This window comes from Chrysochloris asiatica, unplaced genomic scaffold, assembly GCF_000296735.1.
Source record: "Chrysochloris asiatica unplaced genomic scaffold, ChrAsi1.0 scaffold00005, whole genome shotgun sequence".
NCBI lineage: Eukaryota > Metazoa > Chordata > Mammalia > Afrosoricida > Chrysochloridae > Chrysochloris > Chrysochloris asiatica.
The window spans coordinates 43,710,665-43,730,665 of record NW_006408523.1 but is presented as its reverse complement, the minus strand read 5'-3'; the positions used below and the strand labels follow the sequence as shown (position 1 = coordinate 43,730,665).

Here is a 20,001-nt window from a genome sequence, read left to right as displayed (position 1 = left end):
CTATGGGTCGGAACCGACTCGACGGCACTTAACAACAACAACAACAATGTGGAGTATCCAGATACAATCTGTTTTATGAACAGATGTATCTTGTAGTATGTACTCAACCATCCTGAAGTGCATGAGAAATGAGATTTAAAGTTTATAAGGATTAGGAGATTGGGTAATGGCTTTAAAAATGTTTAAACTGGAGGAGAATTTAAGTTGATATATTGAACTATAGCTGGAATGATAAAACGTTTGTCATTTCATACAACTTTAAACCTGAGAGACCTATGAGCTGGTGCAAGTTTTCCCAAAGCAGCGAGAATGTTGAGCTTCTAGTTATACTAAGTGGTGATTCTTCAGTGTGGGTCTACTGAGTGTCTATTATGACTCACGGAGCTCTGGTAGCTCAGTGGCTAAGTACTTGACTGCTAGCTGAAAGGTCGGCTACGTGGACACATAAGCTTCTCCCGGAAAAGATGTGGCAGTCAACTTTCATCAAGATGACAGCCTTGGAAACCCTGTGGGGCAGGTCTCTCTTCTACTGTGTTTCCATGAGTCACAATTAACTCCAAGGCAGAGGGTTTATTATGTTTCAGAGCTTGCCTTTGGATCTGATAGTATGGGTTTCATTAACTTTTCAGGTGTGTAATGTTGCTAGCTTGTTTTTATTACTCATGCGTTTGTTATCTACCCTCCCCCCCCCCCCCCATTGCAGTAATTCAGTGACCATTTCAGCTAATCTTGGGCCCCTGAGCACCTTGCAGATGCTTTATCTCATTAAAGTAACTAGTTGAATTCTTAGATACTTTAGAACAATGGGTCGGTCTCAACAGGTAGGAGGTGGGGAGAAGAAGGGGACAATTTGCCCCTAGGAAGGGCATTTGGCAATATCAGAGACATGTCCGATTCTTATGACTATGGTTGGGAGTTGTTAATTGGTATCTAGTGGGCTAGAGGCCAGTGATGCTAATGTTGTTGTTAAGTAACATTGAGTTGGTTTTGACCCATAGCGACCCTGTATAGGATTTCGGAGGGGCAGCTATTGAGCTTGAACCACTGATCCTGCTTGGTTCAAACTGACTTTACAATCAAGCGTATTAACTCATATCGCCACACCAGAACTCCAGAGATGCTAATGTTCTTATGTGCTGTGGAGTCGGTTCCGACTCATAACGACCCTGTACAGGGTTTCCAAGGCTGTAAATCTTTATGGGAGCAGAAACCCTCATCTTTCTGCCTCGAAACAGCTGGTAGTTTCGAACTCTGACCTTGAGATTAGCAACCCGATTCATAACCACTACACAGCCTTTAATGCACAGACAGCCCTCCCTCACCCAACAATGTATTGTTGTTGTTGTTGTTGTTGTTAAGTGCCGTCGAGTCGGTTCCGACCCATAGCGACCCTGTACAGGGTTTCCGAGGGTGTAAATCTTTACGGGAGTAGGAAAGCCTCATCTTTCTCCCGCGGAGACTCAAATGTCAATATTATCAAGGTTGAGAAACCCTGGTCTAAAATTATATCACACTGTGAACCTTTGGAAATCAATAAAATTATGAAAAATTAACATTTGCGTATCTCAGGATTGCTCCAGTATGCGTTAAAGAAAGATAGTCTTAAATAGAGCAGTCAAAATTTATTACACATTGATTTGTGATACAAAACTTGAGGACTAGGAATCTTTTATTTGTGTGTGCATATATGTGAGGTGGGCTGAAATTAAAATTATAGAACAAGCTATTTATAGGCAGTGGGAATGACTTACTAAGATACGAATACTTATGAGGGAGTTTCAAAAAGTTTGTAGAAAATGGAATTAAAGAATAATAAAATTTGTTTCCATAAATGTTTTGAAGCTCCCTCATGTCTATACTTTTTCTTCTTTTGAGGAGCTCTTTGTCATATGTTGGTAATTGTGTGTGTGCATGTGTGAGAAGGGAAAAGGAAACATAATATAATAGTGAACTCTCAGAGCTCACTTGAATTCTGTCTGTCAATAGTGTTTGACCTTGTTTGCTCCTTCCATTTTGTTCTCATTGCCAACTGGTATGCTATTCCTTACACGTGGGATGGTCCTTCTTCATCTGTTTTGTTGGTTCTTCCCAGGGCTCAATACTCACACCATTTTGTCTATATATTTTTTCTGGGTGGTTTTGTCTAGTCTTATGTCTTTGTTTGTCATCCATGTCTTGACAATTTCCCCCATTATACCTACCTAGAACATCTTACTTGGATGTCCAATTCTGATTGCTTAACATTTCTACATTTTCTAGTTGGGGTGGTATTAGTTTCCCAGGGCTGTATAGAAAAGTGCCACAAAGTAGGTGGCTTTAAACCACAGAAATGTACCATCTCATAGTTCTGGAGGCTAATAGTATAACTTCAGGGTGCCGGTAGGGCCATTTTCTCTGAAAGCTCTAAGGGAAGATCCCAGCTTTGATAGACTTTTGTTCCCTCTGCCTTTTCTGTGTCTCTTTTCTTTTTCTGAGGGTGCCCCTTGGATTATATTAGGACCCATCCTGCTCCAGTATGACTTCCATGTTAACTGATAACATACGTCTTCACAGACTCTATTTACAAATAAGATCTGTTGTATGGAAACCTACAGTGAAAACCTTAACCTATATTTTTTGGTACTCAATTCAATCCATAACAGGTATTTCATATTTAATATGTCCGGAAGCAAAGTATACTATTTCCATTACTGCTACTACTTAGCATTGTTATTTATATTTTATGGATGACTTTATTTAGCTGACATTCCTTTTAATCTCTCCCTAACATATTTATATAATTGAATGCCATCCTCCCATTTATTCCATAAATCTTGCATGATGGATACTAAAGTCTGTATTCAGTAATTACCTAACATACGCTGTGTTTATGAGTTGCCATCTAATGTGAAATATACATATGTGAATCTCAGTTGTGATATGCTTTATGTCATAGCAGACATATGGCATAAAGTGGAAAAGAAGAGTTACAAAAGAATATCTGGGAAGGGTAGTGGAAATATGATATGATTCTCTGTCCCCAAGTTGGTTGACTCATAGCAACCCTGTGTAGGATTTCTGAGGCTGTAAAGCCTCATCTTTCTCCTGGGGAACAATTGGTACATTTTAATTGCTGACCTTGAAGTTCTCAATCCAGCTCATAGTACACTATGCTACTGGGGCTCCTTAATGGGAGTATACCCACAAAAAAATAAAAGAAGAAAAAAAATATCTGGTTGAGGGAGTTTTGGGAGTCAAGCCCACCCATATGCTCCTGCAAAGCCCTCTTTGATTCCATTCTTTACATGGGAGTGTATGCCGTGTCTTCGAATGCATGTGCCTTTTCCTTCTTTAGTGTGTGCAGCTTCGCTATTCTTAGGTGTTGTGTAGGAGGAGAGTGAAATTTAATAGCAAGTTATTTTTAACAAGAGGATACTTCTTCATTTGTCATGTTTAGAATAAGCATTATGTTGCTAGGACAAAAACTGTCAAATTTCCAAGAGTTTTTTCTCACATAGGTAAAGTACAGAAATCATCAAGTTTTATGTATTTGTGCTCACTAATTATCTCCAGAGATGCTGTTAGATTTTCAGGTGCCATTTGAATAGTCTCCACAGTAATCTGGTAGAGCTGATGCTTTTGCATTTTGTAGCATTGAGGGTTTAGAACCTGTGAGTTACAAGTACGTAGCATCACTGAAAGTCTGCCAAATGGAATGCAGTTTTAATTTTTGGGCTGGAGGTGGGAAGAAATTCAATTTCATATCCCTTTTTAAAATGGAGCTTACTTTTTAAGAGAAGGAAGGAGCAAGTGAAGTATTCCAAAACTTTATTTTTCCACTTTTTATTCACATCTCTGTCTTCTTCTCTTTGACACAGTGATTTGAGAAAGATGATGAAATTCTATTTTAATTATAGCAATTCATGAGCTTTCATTAATTAAAAATAGAACTTCTATTAATAGAAAAGTGAACCATTATTTGATACAGACCTAAATAATTTCTTTGATTCTTAGATTTTGAATAATAATGTGCTATCTCTTTGTTATTGTCGTTAATGCTGCCAAGTCCATTCTGACTTATAATGACCCTGCATAGTGTTTCAGAGGAACAGCTGGTAGGTTTGAACTGCTGACCTTGTGTTTACAGTCCAGTGTATAACATATGTCTTAAAATCTCATTTCAGTATCTGCAGGGATGCTCAGAATGCCTAGACTTTTTTCCTGCTTACAATGCAGATCATCTTAATACTTATATAAAAAGGAGGCCATGATTCTGTCATTAGGAGCACATCTGCTGCAGATTGTCACTCCTGTCTCCCACTACCCTACACACATCAGACAGATTTAAACCAGATAATATCCATGCACTGATTCCTCCTTGTGACCACCTATGAAATTGGGATTTAAGACTATTTGTTGTTGTTGTTGTGAAGTGCCGTTGAGTTGGTTCTTACCCATAGCGATCTTGTGTAAGTTTTCCGAGGAGTAGCTGGTGAGCTTGAACCACCAACCTTGCAGTTCAAATGGCTTTGCATGCTTGATTATTGTTATTATTATTTTAAAGTTTTGAACAGGTGGCCAAACTGCATAAGTGGCAATTGCTGCTCAGCGATTATTTGGTGGCTTGGAGAAGGACCAAGTATTTTGTGAGCCCAGCTCCTCTGACATCAATCCAGTTTCACAAGAGGCAACGCCCAGGTCAGCTGCTGCCACCAGGGCAGGGCAGGGCAGGGCAGGGCAGGGCAGGTGTTGAAACGGTTGGGGCCCTAGGAAGAATCCTTCAAGAAGTAGTCTCAGGAAATAAGGACCTGAAGACATAATTACCCATGAGCTGCAGTTGTTCTGGAGAACAGAGGAAACTAGATGGAATCTTACTCTGTGCTGAGAAAAGGTGATTGTAGGATTAGGAGTAGAAGGAAGAATGAGTGTGTGTATCTGGGAGGAGACTGAATCTCTATTAGAAAGTCAGCAATAAAAAAATTGGTCGAGTTCAGTCACATTCCATCGATTCCCATTGACCTGGAAATGAGAGAGAAGAAGAAGGGATGGTTGGTCCAAAGTGTGGTGAGACCTGGGGACACCTGAGCCCATGGACAAGGACATAGCCCCATTGGGCTAGAGCTGAGAGTGAAGCATCCAGCTGACATAAAGTGAGGGGAGACACACAAGAACACTCAAACTTGCAGATAGCACCCATTTGGTCTAGCCTTGATGGCTTGATAATCAGAGCTCAACTAGAGGAAGATTTGAAAAACAAAAACAAAAACAATTTTTGATAAAGAAGCAAGGGTAAACTGCTACAATTTGATGAACTTGATCTATACTCATGGATGTAGTAGCTCAAAATACCAATTGAGAGGGAAGGAATCTTCACATCAAGTATCAGTGCTATTCCCTATGTATACAGGGTAGATAGGGACGGGCAACTTAGACATTGGCTACCTAAAATGAGGAGAAGATAAAGGCACAAAGTGATTGGCTACAAGTTTTCAAGAGGGTCTTTAGTTTAAGAGTATGTGGGGGAAGATAGAGTCTCCACAGAATAGTTTTCATCTTGTCTGGAAGGGTCTGGTAAATAGAGATGGGTATAAGATACTTAAGATTTAATAGTGAGTAATTGTTATCATGACTAATTGTGACCATCACAGTTGTAAAGGTAGAAGTTTTGTAACAAAAGCAGAGTAGTTAATCTTACAGTCCTGAAACAGAGGACCCTAGGATCATCAAGTGAGAAGAGCACAAGCAGAATGTGGGACCTTATCCAGAGAAGCAGCGACACCAGAGATGGAGGCAGAGACAGGAGCAGCTGAGGACCCTAGATTCATGGAAAGAGAGACTGAGAGCTGGTGGCCAGGAGGGAGACTTGCAGAATGTGCTTTTTGGTGATTTAAATTATTGTATATTCCTGAGTATTTTGTGTGTGTGTGTGTTTTTTTTTTTAAAGAGCTAAAATGAATAGAGAGAAATACTGTTAACTGATGGTATATAAAAGGGATTAAAATCATTGTAATGAAACAAACTATATGATTTGTTGAATGTAAAACTGATGATCACTCAATTCACAAAAAAAAAAAAAAAAAAAAAAAAAATCAGTGGTAATGACGGAAGACAACCAAACTGCACTGAAGACGTTATCGAAAAATAAGACTGTGAATTGAATACCACTTGAAATGTTTCAGCAAAGTGATGCAGCAATTGAAGCATACTCACTAGTCTATACCAAGAAATTTGGAGGAGAGCTATGTGGCCACTGACTAGAAGAGATCCGTATCTGTGCCCATTTCAAAGAAAAGTGACCTAACAAAATGTGGTAATTATCAAACAGCATCATTAATATCATCTGCAAGTAAGATTTTGCTGAAGATAATAATTTTTAAAAATGGTTGCAGCAGTACTTCAACAGGGAGCTGCTAGAAATTAAAGCTGGATTCAGATGAGAATGTGGAAAGAGGGATATCATTACTGAAGTCAGATGGATCTTGGCTGAAAATAGGTTGTACAGGAAGTTCACTTGTGTCTTATTGACTCTGTAAAGGCATTCAACTGTGTGTATCGTAATAATCTATGAATAACAATATGAAGGATGGGAATTCCAGAACACTTAATTGTACACAAAACAAGAGGCAGTTATTCAGACAAAACAAGGGGATACTGCCTGATTTAAACAAACTGCATGCCAGTGTTGCATATTTTCCCATATTTAATCTGTATGCCGAGCAAACAATATGAGAAGCTAGTTTACATGAAGAAGAACATGACATCAGGATTGGAGGAAAACGCAACAACCTGCAGTATGCAGATTATGCACAATCTTGCTGTTAGAGGGCTGAACACACACTCTGCTGATCAAAGAATACAGCACATATCAAAATAAAACAAAAATCCTCATAACTGGAACAGTAAGCCTCATGATAAACAGAGAAAAGATTGAAATTGTCAAGGGTTTCAATTTACTTGGATCCAAAATCAATGCTATGGGAACAGTGGTCAAGAAATCAAAGACATCTTGCAGTGGGAAAGTCTGAGAAAACCACTTTACCTAAAGTTTTAAAGAGCAAATATGTCATTTTGAGAAATAGGTGTGCCTGACTCAAACCTTGGTACTTTTAGTCACTTCATGTAAGTGAAAGCTGTTCAATAAATATGAAAGACTGGAGAAGTTTATGCATTTGAATTGCGATGTCAGTGAAAAGTATTAATACAAGAAGAATCAACAAATCTGTCTTGGAAGAAGTATAGCTAGAATGCTTTTAGAAGTGAGGCTAATGAGACTTTGTCTCATGCACTTTGGACATGTTGTCAGGAAGGACAAGTCCCTGGAGAGCACATCATCCTTGGTAAAGTAGAGGGTCAGTGAAAAATAGACCCCCCCCCCATGAGATGGATTGACACACTGCCTGCAACAGTGGGCTCAAGTATAACAATTGTGAGGATGGCACAGGATTAGGCAGTATTTGGTTCTAGTGTGCATAGGGTTGCTGTGTGTCAGAACTGACTTTAGGGCATCTAACCATAAGCAAAGGAAAGGAGTAAGATATGCACAGTAGCTTTTGAGGATAGGGTGATTGAAGATGGATGCTTTTATTGATGGGTTAATTCATGAGTTTGTGGGACCTTTATTCCTAACTTTTGGCAGAAAGTTTGGAAGTCCATGATGGGAATTACCTCTAGTCTCTTGTCAAGCAGACAAGGAATTCTAGAGTTATTCTATTAACAAAGTGCATGATCATATATCTGTATAATGCTTCATATTTCTTGAATAGTAAAATTTTATTAAATATTTAAAAACTACAGCTTCAGCTGTAGTTTCGTGCCATCAAGTCAGTTCCGACTATTTGTGGAAGCAGAAAGCTCATCTTTCTCCCTCAGAGTGGTTATTAGGCTTGAACTGCCAACCTGATGATTCACAATCCAGTGCTCATCCTTTTATGATAAAATTTGTGTTTCAGGGCAGGTACAGATTCTTTGGAGTTTACTTTTTGAAACACTGCTGGGAAGCTTTTTCATTGCACTTAAGCTTTATTCTGCATACTTTGAAGCTGGTCTTTGTTTTTATATATTTGCCCTTGGGGGGGGCAGTTTAAATGTATGGTTATAAATAATTCTTTTATTGCAAGTTTTAAGAAAGGTTAAATAATTCTAATAGTATCAATAAATTTGAATAAAAAACAGATCTATTTTAGCATAGTGGTTACGAGTTGGGCTGCCAACCTCAGGGTCAGCAGTTTGAAACTACCAGTGGTTCTGCGAGAGAAAGATGAGGCATTCTGCCCCCATAAAGATTTACAGCCTTGGAAACCCTGTGCAGGGTCACTGTGAGTTGGAACCAACTCCACGGTACTTACCAACAGCTACTTAATGGTTTCCTTCAATATTATATGAACATTTATTAAAGCCTCTTGAGCTTCTTTTCAGTTCTGAATTGTTCTTGGAAACTTAACTTTTTCTAAGCTAAAGGAAATCATTCAACATGTTGCTAAGAGCATCTATGTGCTAGACATTTTGAAACAAAGATTGTTTGTGTTTGTCAAGTGGGAGACCCAGTGGTGGTGAACAATACCAACAGAAATCTTTCTGGATTCTGATAATGACAATATACATAATATATGCATACATACAGTTATTGTTTGTTGTTCCAACTCCTAGTAACCCTGTATAGGGTTCCCGGGGAGCAGGTAGTGAGTTTGAATTGCCAACTTTGTGGTTCAAACTGAACTTGTGGTTGAGTGTTTATCCACACTAAGTCCCCATACATACAGTTGTTGTTGTTGCTAAGTATCATCGAGTCAGTTCCAACTCATGTGTAGGGTTTCCGAGGAGTGGCTGGTGAGCTTGAACCACTGACTTTGAGGTTCAAACCACTTTGCAGTCTAGTGCATTAATCTGCAGTGCCACACCAGGACTCCATATACATGCACAGTGTTGTTGTTGTGTGCCTTCTAATCAGTTCCAACTCATAGCAACCCTGTATAGGGGTTCCAAGGAGCAACTGTGAAACCCTATACATGGTTGCTATGAGTTGGAATCAACTCGATGACATTTCACAACACAAACAACCATTTTTTTAGGACCAACTCAATGGCACTTCACAACAACAAAACAACTAACTATCTATTTAAGCGATGGTGTCAATTTGCATTGCCAGTCGTGTGAGAGTTTGTGAATTTCACTTTTGACATTCTCTTTTGCAGTGAGGAGGCATAAAGTGATTTTAGGTTTATTTTCCATGGAAAGGAATGATCATACATAGCTCCTTGCTGATGCTTTGAAAGCTCAGTTAAATATGTGTCCCTGGGATGCATGTACATGTTCTTTCCCTCTCTTTGCTGTGCCTGTGTACATATGCATGTACATGTGTTCACAAATGTGCATAATGCATGTGCCCATTCTACATAAACATACATGCATGTGCACCTTATTTTACCAACTTGATCTAATCTACAATAAATTTAAACTTGAGACTGAGGAGCCACCTAAGGGTCTGTCTTGTTTAGGCTGCTTCAGCCTCTGAAGTTGCCCTGATGTGGCTTGAGTGTCCCTAAAGACAGGAAGCACATTAGTCTTAAGGTGACCCATCCTTCTTGAATAATCACTGATCAGTTTGAACCCACCAACTGGCTCTGCTGGAAAGAGATGTGGCAGTTTGTTTCCATAGAGATTTACAGCCATGGAAACCCTATGGGGCAGTTCTAGTCTATCCTGTAGGTTCACTATGGGTTGGAATTGCTTCAATGACTGGTTTTTCATCCTAGTTTAAGTATCTTATGCTGTGCTTTTTCAACATTAAGATGACATGCATTTCCTTTTAACTGGTTCTGTATCTATTGTGTCCTTTTACAAATGAGTAAAAAGCTGTGATTTTTTTAATAGAGTGAAATCTCTTCAGACAGAGATTCATGTCTATTTTTAAAATTGTGCTTTTCAACATCTGCATACTTGTGGTCCTCTGAGTAGTTTGAACTGTGTGCTTGGGTAATGGCAAGGAAAACAGTGAAAAATTATCCTCCCCCGCCTTGCTGTCTAAATTTTCTGCAAACATTTTTTTCGTATTTAGTTTTAAATATTTTTAAGCTGCCTCCATCTCTCCCAAACCTCAAATATTATATATTTTAATCATACTATAATGAATTAAGAAAATAAGAAAAAGGCATACTTGCTCTTTACAGAAAAAAATTATATCTCATGTAATACATCAATATTGAAAATTTCTTCTTATGGATAATATCCAATCGAAGGCTTTTGAACTTCCAGGTGATATTAATAGTCATAGAGCCTTAGAATAAAAATGAGTGTTTTAAGTTAATAATTTAAAGTTAATAGATGTTAGTCAATAATTTAAAGTTAATAGATGTTAGTTAACAGGTATTTAGTTTGTTTTGTTTTCCTCTACAGGCAAGAAGAGACTGATAGAAGAGTGAAAAATGTAAGATATACTTTCTGTAATGGAATATTATTAACAGAATGAATTTTACTTACATACAAGAGGTCTTCAAAAGTTCATGGAAAAATGGAATGAAAAGATAATTGGAATTTTTCCATGAATATTTGAGGCCCCCTTATATTCTGTGGTAAGGTGATGGTTTTAAAGATATCTGATATATTCTACATCCTTTCTGTAATTAAATGTTTGCTAAAAACCAACCAGTAACAAACACCATTGTTGTCAGGTATCATTGAGTTGCTTCTGACTTCTAGTGACCCCATGAACAGCAGCTTGAAACCCTGCCTAGTCCTGCCCCATCCGTGTTAGCCCATCTCTTTTGTTCACTGACCCTCTACTTTACCAATGTCCTTCTTCAGGGGCTGGCCCCTCTAAATTACATGTCCAAATTTTGTGAGATGTAGCCTTTGCTACTCTCATTTCTAAGAAGCATTCTGGCTGTATTTCTTGTAGGACAAGCATTAAATATATTTACATATGATTAAATCTATTGGCATATGAGTAAGATAGGTAAAATATATACAGTAAGTTCATGGACAAATTCTATTATCCTTTAATTTCGTTTTTTTCATGAACCTTTGAAGCCCTCTTATACACACTTATATAGACGCTGTGGGTTAATGAACTGGATTGCAAGGACGGAAGTTCAAGCTCACCAGCTGCTCCTTGGAAACCCTATACAGGGTTACTATAAGTCGGAACTGATTTGGTGGCACTTCACAACAACATACATGTATATATGTACTTTTTAGGTGGTGGTGGTGGTTATGTGCCGTGGAATCAGTTCTGACTCATAGAGACCTTCTGAGGCTGTGACTCTTTACAGGAGCAAGGCTCATCTTTCTCCAATGGAACAGCTGGTAGTTTCAAACTGCTGACCTTGAGGTTAATAGCCCGACTCATAACCACTATCTTACTAGAGCACCTTATATACTTTATATGTATATCGTATATATATCTGGTAGCCTAATGAATTATGAGCTGAACTTATAACCGCAAGGTCAGCAGTCCAAATCTATCAGCTGCTCTCCATGGGAGAAAGATGAGGCCTTCTGCTCCTGTAAAGATTTATAGCCTGGAAACCCTATTCAGGGTCGCTATTACTCGGAACCAACTCCACAGCACATAACAACCAATTTATGTACATATACTACAGCCTGGAAACCCAGCATATATACATGTACACACATGTATATAAACATACACATATATACAGATACATATGTACATGTATGTATATGTACTACCAGTGGTTTCATGAGAGAAAGATGCGACTTTCTGCTCATGTAAAGATTTACAGCCTCAGAAACCCTATTCAACTCCATGGCATATAACCAACCATCTATATATATGTGTGTGTGTGTTCTGATTTGTTATAAGAAGTTAGATTTAGGAAGTGTTTATAAAGAAAGAAACACATGAACACGTTTTGTGTTTTGTTGTTGTTGTTAGTGAAATAGACAGGAAACCATCACCAAATCAAAAAAATACCAAAATTTTAAGGATTCTAGGTAATTTCTTAATTACAGACTTATTTATATAGTTGTAGGATTTCTAAAAAATATGACAAAGCTCAATATCCTTATCAAAAAGCTAAGAATAACTGACTTAAGTATTCATTTTATAAGTTTGTTGTTGGAAAATGTACTGATTGTTTTAAAAGTTTAATTTTTGTTTTCCTTTCACAGTTTTTCCCTTTCTTGTATATATTGTTGGTTAGTGGACTTGAACCATTGACCTTGTGGTTCGCAGTGCCGTGTTTATCGTACAGAGACACCGCACTCCCCCATAAGTACTGAAAAATTATATTAATACCTTTTGGGATCTGGGCTTTGGGTCTGAGAACTTGTTTAGTCAGGAAATTCTGGGCAGAATCATTTGATTTTAGTGACCCTTCTCTTTTCCATAAATTAAAAATAAATGTTTTGCTTTTCAACATTAGAATAATGAGGGATATAGTTTAGCAGTACTTCTCATCTGCTTTAGAGTTTGCAGTGATTCGACTGACCTTTTTATTTCATGGATTTTCTTTTGTTGAAAGGTTTTGATAACATTGTACTGGCTGGGAAGAAAAGCGCAAAGTAACCCCTACTATAGTGGTCCCTATCTTAATTTGAAAGCATTTGAGAATTTTTTAGGACAAGCTCTGACTAAGGTAAGGCAACAATATCTTTATGACTCCTTCTACTTTCACCCTTTCCCATCCTTCTTTCCTCTTCTGCCTTTATCCTCTTCTCCCTTTGCCTTATCCTCCTCTTCTGCCTTATCCTCTTCTCCTTTACAAAGAAATACAATTGACACCTCGACTTTGCGTGTGTGTTCCACTCTTGATTGGGTTGGGTAGAGAGGGTTGTTACTTACTTATTATTGTGTATATCCCCACCCAGGAGTGTGGGTGAGTCTATTTCAGAGCTGTCTCTACAGTATAGAAATATGTCTCTTAATTTTATGTAGCTTGATGACATACTCATTTGTTTCATCTCTTGGACACTTTATAAAATATATACTGTAGCTATTTCTGTACTCGTTCTGGAAGTAGCCTGGAGTAGGAAGGTGCTTCTAAGGCTATTAAAATGTGTGACCGTGACTCTGTTCTCCATCATAATGTATTCTCGACATGAATGATTTAATATTTCTGACACTCATACTGCAGTAACCCCATAATTGTACCATACAGTGTCTGTTTTCTAAAAAGTAGTGAATGCTGTTAGTTTTAAAGTTAAAATTATTTGTTCTAGAGACTGCATATTCTAGAATCAGTGTCTCATCCTTTATGAGAATTGTGTGCTAGAATGAATAGTGATGATACCAGAAGTTCATTTGTATGTGGTTCAAATGAGAAAGCCCAGTGCCCCGGGGCATTTGTCATGGCATTGACAGGACTCAGAAGAAAACAGTGGTCAAAAAATTTGTCACCACCAAATTAATCACACTTTCTTTTGAGTATTTTTGTGACCACTGTGATGTAGTACCAATAAGATTCTTAGCTAGTCCTTGGACCAATAAAGGCTAGTTGCCATGATGTTGTTGTTGTTAAGTTCCAACCCATAGTGACCCTGTATAGAGTTTCTGAGGACGACTGGTGAGCTTGAACCACCAACCTTATGGTTCAAACTGACTCTGCTGTCCAGTGCATTAATCTACAGTGCCACAACAGGCTGTGATAGAAAGATAGAAATTTTAGACCAGAAAGAATATGATCACCTTGCTGTAAATCTGCCCCCATCTTTAATGGTTTCACTTGAATCCAGTCACATAAATTATGCATTGTACAGAGTATACAGAGTAGGGATTATAGAGCCTCGCATGTTTTCCATTGGTTTGTTTTATTGTAATAAGTTGCTAGCAGTTTATTCAAGTTTGTTGAGTCTATTAATTAAGGTAATAGTGAAGATATTAACAGGCCACAGCATTGCCCTAGGTGCTGGGACAGCCCACCTGTTAAGACAAGGACCCATCCTCAAAGAGCAGTTTTCTGATAGTGACTGGTAAGGGATGGTTCCCTGAGGTACAGCAGGGGTGGGCTCTGGTAGAGGGTAGGGCTGAGAGCCTGGCTTTCCAGTGGTTTTAACTAAGAACACATTCAGTTGCAAACATAGTGGAACTTTAGCTCCCTTTGTAGTTGTTGCTCCTTTTACTGACACAGTCTGTCTCAGGCTGAAAACCCTAGTAAACTGTTAAGGGCAGGAATATTTCATTAAAGGCTATATCCTTGCATTAGTGGCAAAATTAGAAAGGGTAAAATTACTTTTTGATAAACCATGACTTGATGTTAAGTGCCATAGAGTTGGTTCCAACTCACAGAGGCCCTGTATAGGGTTTCCAAGAAGTGGCTGGTGGGTTAGAATCATGGACCATTTGGTTAGTAGTCCAGTGCTTAATTTACAGCACCACAGTGGGAGTGGCCTTAAGAGGCAAGTGAACACATTAGCTCTTACTGGAAGCATTTTCCATCAGTATTATTAAAATCAAAACTAATGTGCTCATGAAACACGTCCCACTTAAATAGATGATGCTTAATGGCCAACTCAGATGATCAATTTCTAAAAAACAGTTGATGCCATCTGTTGTCCATCACTTATCTTCTAAGTTGGGAGTGACTCTAGGTGACTCTTGAAGATGAAGTCTTCTTTGAACATTGAACACCAGGTTCTTTTCTAATTGAGGTGTCCCGTCATCAGTGTTTTTAACGTTTATTCACACCAAAACTCATCTCGCTGTATGTTGAGGATTCTTAGGCTTCAAGAGGATATGAGTCTATGTGGATGGATCTAAAATTTTACTTAAAAAATTTGTTTTTCTTACCTTTTTATATTTGAGGAGAAGTTTCATGGTACCAGCATTAGACCCAGCCTTCCCATCTGTTTAGAAATAGCAGGGTGCAAAGTAGGCGCCTGCAGTTTCATGACAGAATGTCAGTTCTGACGCTGGAGTGTCTGGCATCTAGAGCAGATGAAATCTCACTTAAATCTCCTTCGCTTTATTGGAGCTTCTAACACTTGTCAAATAATTCACCCATGAATTGACGGATCCAGTGTCAGTGAAAAGTATGACTGATACAGCTGATATTTTGGGAAGTCCAAGTTGTCTACTAATTATTCATTTGGAACATTCTTTTTTCAACTTTTCCACATGTTGAGAATATTCATAATTAAAAGTTGAAAGAATAATGCTATGAATTTGTAGATAATGTACCATCTGTCTCAATTATTATTTTTAAATTTGTTTTATCTAGCTATGCATCAATCTATCCATTTATGCTCTTGCTTAACCATTTCAGGATAAAATGTACATAACCAGAAATCTCACCTTCAGTACTTTAGTATGTATTACTTAAGAATGTTCTTCTATATGACCACGATGTCTAGTATACCTAAAATAATTTATAACTAGTTCTCACTATTATCTAATAAAAAACAAAGCCCAAGCCCATTGCTGTCTAGTTGATTTTGAGTAGACCTGAACTGCTCCATGGGATTTAACTTGGTTGTAATCTTTTGTGGTGCTGTTGGATTAGCACTGGACTGCTAATCACAGAGTTGGAAGTTCAAACCCACCAGCCGCTCCTTGGAAACCCTGTACAGGGTCGCTATGAGTCAGACTGACTTGAAGGTTCTTAATAACAACAACAAATCTTTATAGAAGCAGATCACCAGGCTTTCTTCCACAGTGCTTCTGGAAAAGTTCAAACTGCCAACTTTTTGGTTAGTAGCCAAGAGCAAATGGTTTGCACGTAGGAATTTTATCTAATATCCAGTCCATAGTCAACATTTTTTGATTGCCTCCCAAATATCTTTCATAGCTGCTTTCATTTGAACAGTGATTTAATCAACTTTCACAAATTGCATGCATCCTGTTTGTTAAGAATTCCTATACCCTTAGAAATGTCTCTGTATTAGTAAACTTATCTGAAAATAACATTTCTTGTTTTTACCATAATGAGAAAATAACAGCAGCATATTAAACAATGTTTACTAGGTATTCATTGATTATAGCATGTCAGGACTATATTAATTTTGAGCTGTATGAATTTTATTGAAATACTAATTTAAAATTGTCCAATTAGAATTTTTACCTTTAACTTTCATAGAGGAAGTTTAATAAAGAACTCTCATCTTGTATAAGCTCTATGTAGTTTTCAAAGGAGCCCTGATGGCACACTGGTTATGTTATGGGCCCAGCTGCTAACCCAAAGGCTGGCAGTTCAAACCCACTAGATCTGGGGAGAAAGATGTGGCTGGCAGTTTCTGTCAAGACTTACAGCCTTGGAAACCCCTTGAGGCAGTTCTTCTTTGTTCTGTAGGGTCTCCATGAGTCCAAATCAACTCAGTGGGCAATGGGTTTGGTTTTTTGGTTTATATAGCTTTCAGTACTGCAGTTAATAAGACTTATCAAATTTCTATATACTGTTTATATGGCTCAAGCAAATTATTTGCCTCCAGCAAAGTAGCATTTATACATCAGTAAACTCTAGGTATGGCGCTCTAGGATCAGCACTGGACTGCACACCACAAGTTTGGCAGTTCAAACACACCACCTGCTCCTTGGAAACCCTATATACAGTTGCTGTGAGTCAGAACTGACTCGATGGCACTTTGCAGAACAACAACATGTGATGCTTCCTTTGAGTCTGTAAGACAACCCAGTTGCCAGCAGTTCAGATCTAGGTTTAATAATCAAGAAAATAAATGGAAAGTAAAGGCATTTTCTCAAGTGTTTGCTGTTTCAGCCCTATTTTTAAACTTTTTTTTTTTAGAAAAAGAACTTTAGCTTTCATGGCTTTTTGTTTAATAATAAACCACCCAGAGTAGTTTATATAGTAAGCTGAATGTAGTCATCATAGTTATCTCCTTTTAGTTGTCTAAATTCAGATTGATTTCTTGACGTTGACTCCTTTCATGTTTATTGCCAAAGAACTGTAAGTAATTGTTGAATGTAGCATTTCAGTGCTATTCTAAAGATTAGCTTTGTTTTATTAAATAGTTCCTTATTGTTAAATAGGGACTACTCCTTTGAGTAATACTGAATATTTCCTTGTTTCATGAGTGTCAAAGTGTTAATTGTGGAAAACCAGTAAGAGATTTATTGTCTGATTTTTATCAGCTTTTTTCTTATGTTCAACAGGGCAGCCCCATTGCCCTTCCTACCAAATGAAGCCAGACATGAATTCTGCAAACTAACAAGTAATGACTGATAAAATTTCGAAAAGTTCTCATTGTTTGAAAAACATTTTTGTAGGTCCTTGAAGATTCCAGCAGTCTGAAAAGAAGTGGCAGGGACAGTGGCTACGGTGACAGCTGGGGTACAGAACGTGGAGAACTGCCCCCTCCTTCAGGCAACCACAAGAGAGAAGACTCCTTTGAGAGCTTGGACTCTCTCGGATCTAGATCATTCACAAGCTGCTCCTCAGACGTCACCCTGAAAGGGGGCCGCGAAGGTAAGTTCCATTGTGACTGTTTACTTCTATTTGTTTTGCTTGTTAAGAGAAGATTGGGAATGGGAGGAGGTAGAAAATTCAAAGAATAGTATCTAGGCTAAACTTTCATTAAGTAATGGATTTCATAGATAAGTACAGGTCTGCTTACCACAAGAGCAGCAATTCAGACCCATCAGCCACTCCTGGAAACCCTATGCAGGGTCATTATGAGTCGGAGCTGAGTCAATAGCATACAACAGCAACAATAACAAGAAGTGTAACTTTAACTTAGGGGTTTCTTCTTTACTTCCCCCTCCCTCATACTGGTGATTATTATTCCTTTTTTTTCTCTCCTTTTCATGTTTTGGAGGAGACAAAAGAAAAGGTTAAATTTTACATGTTTTATCGGTGATAATCTATCTTGATTTTTCTTAGTAGACTCAAGCCTAATAATCTCTATGAGGCCTATTAGCAGATACTACTCAAAGTGAAAAATGTAAATAGAATTAAAGGAAATTTGGTGGTACAGTGATTAAGCACTGGCTGTTAAGAGGAGAAAGTCAATGGTTCAAACCCACCAACTGCTCTTCAGAAGAAAGATGTGGCATTCGGCTTCCGTTACAGTTTTGGAGTCTCCGGGGAGCAGTTTTCTGTACTATAGGGTCACTGTGAATTGGAACCTATTTGATGGCAACCAGTGTTTTTTGGTCTTTTTTTAACTTTTTATTGGGAATTGAGTGAAGGCTTACAGACCATCAACTTCCCTCTTCTTTTATATTTCTCTTCTGCTTGTATATTGCCTTCCTGATCACCTGAGTTAACATGTCTACCCGCTAGCCAGTGAATTACTCTCCCTTCCCTTTTGTCACTTGTAACCATCAAAGAATGTTTCTTTTAGTCTGAAAATCGTTTCTTGAGTGTCCTCAGGTTCATCCATATTATGAGGTGTTTCACAATTCATGGTTATTCTTCAGCATTGCAAAGTATTCCTTGTGTGTGTTTGTGCAATAGTTTTGTTTATTCACTTTTCAATGGATGGACATTTAGGCTGTCTATATCTTTTGCTGTTGTGAATAGTTCTGCAGTGAACACCACTGTGCATATATCTACTTGGGCCTGGGTTCTTGTGCATATATACTAAAAGGAGCATAGGTGGTGCTGTAGGATAAGCACTGGACCGCAAGGTCAGTTAGAACTGCAAGCTTGGCACTTCAAACTCACTAGCCACTCCTCAGAAAACCTATACAGGGCTGCTGTACATCGGAACCGATTGACTTGCCAGCACTCAACAACAACAACATATACCAAGTAGAGGGATTGCTGAGTAACATGGTATTTGTATTCCCAACTTTCTGATTAAGTGCCATACTGTTTTCCAAAATGGTTGAACATTTTTACAGTCCCATCAGCAATGTAGGAGAGTCCCAGTCTTTCCACACCCTTGCCAGTATTTGTTTTATGATTTTTTTTTAACTTTGCTATTAATGCTGATGTGAGATTATATCTTGTTGTTTTGATTTGCATCTCTTCAATGACTATTAATCATGAACATTTTTTCATATGGTTTTTGGCTTCCTGAAAGTCTTCCATGGTGAAGTGTCTGTTCATGTCCTGTGCCCATGATGACAACCAGTTTTGAATAAAATACAATAAAAGAGACATATATCTCTTCTATTTCCTTGAATAATTTTCTTTTCTCTCCTTTCCCAAAAAGATAAAAAAAAATTACTCTTAAGCAAAAAAACTTATAGGGTTATCCACTCTAGGGAAGAAATGATTGGTATGCCTTCTGATATAGTATTATGCTAAACTTTGATAGATTGAATAATGATTCTATTATGGTGATAGAGCACATTTTTTGCTCCTTTTGAATCAGCGCTAACCCAGGGCAGAGTAAGTGGGAAAGCAACATCCTAATGAAAGTCATTCATTCTGTTTTGGAGAGAAACCTTTCAAAATGTCAGTACTATAGTTAAATCAGTTATTTAGATGCAAATCTTATTCCTGTGGTTACCAGATGTGGTGCCAGCAATTTCTGATTGCAAATCCCTAGTCAAATTTGACTAGATTAGAAATGAAGATTTTTGAAATATTTTTGTATTTCCACCAAAATCAACATAAAAATTTGAAAATTGGGGTTGCAAGTTTGTGTTTGTTTTACTTTGCATGTGTATTTTGAATATTACTTTTCTATTTCTAAGTTTTTCTAACATTTTTATTTAAAATTTTAAACATCATTAAAATTGATATGATTTTACAGTGTAAATCAGTAGACCCACCAAACAGATTGTAGCATAACATTTTACTATACTTTCTTCATTTTACATTTACTTGTCTTTCTCTATGTGCATTCACATATTTTATGAGAAATTTCAACATAAATTACAAATATTGTTCATTTGTCCTCATTACTTTTTGCATATACATCATTAACTTAAATTCAGTATTTTATTGATGTAAAATTTACATGTAATACAATGTTCATTGCGTTTACTTTTCAATAATAAAATTATTAAGTATTGGAATAAAAACCATATTCTTCAGTTTATAAAATAATGGTGGTGGTAGTGATTGTGTGCCATAGAGTTGGTTCAGGTTGTATGCCATAGAGTTGGTTCAGGTTGTATGCCATAGAGTTGGTTCAGGTTGTATGCCATAGAGTTGG

The 20,001-nt window shown here is 37.7% G+C and overlaps 1 protein-coding gene across 1 annotated transcript in view; it reads left to right on the top strand.

Annotated features, from left to right (window-relative positions):
* Positions 1-20,001, top strand: part of LMO7 (LIM domain 7) — a 124,239-nt gene that overhangs the window by 36,140 nt on the left and 68,098 nt on the right. Inside the window, exons 2-4 of the mRNA XM_006832030.1 lie at positions 10,372-10,402; positions 12,462-12,575; positions 17,159-17,357. The gene's annotated coding sequence lies outside the window, so the exon portion shown is untranslated. The remainder of the gene's footprint in view (positions 1-10,371; positions 10,403-12,461; positions 12,576-17,158; positions 17,358-20,001) is intronic.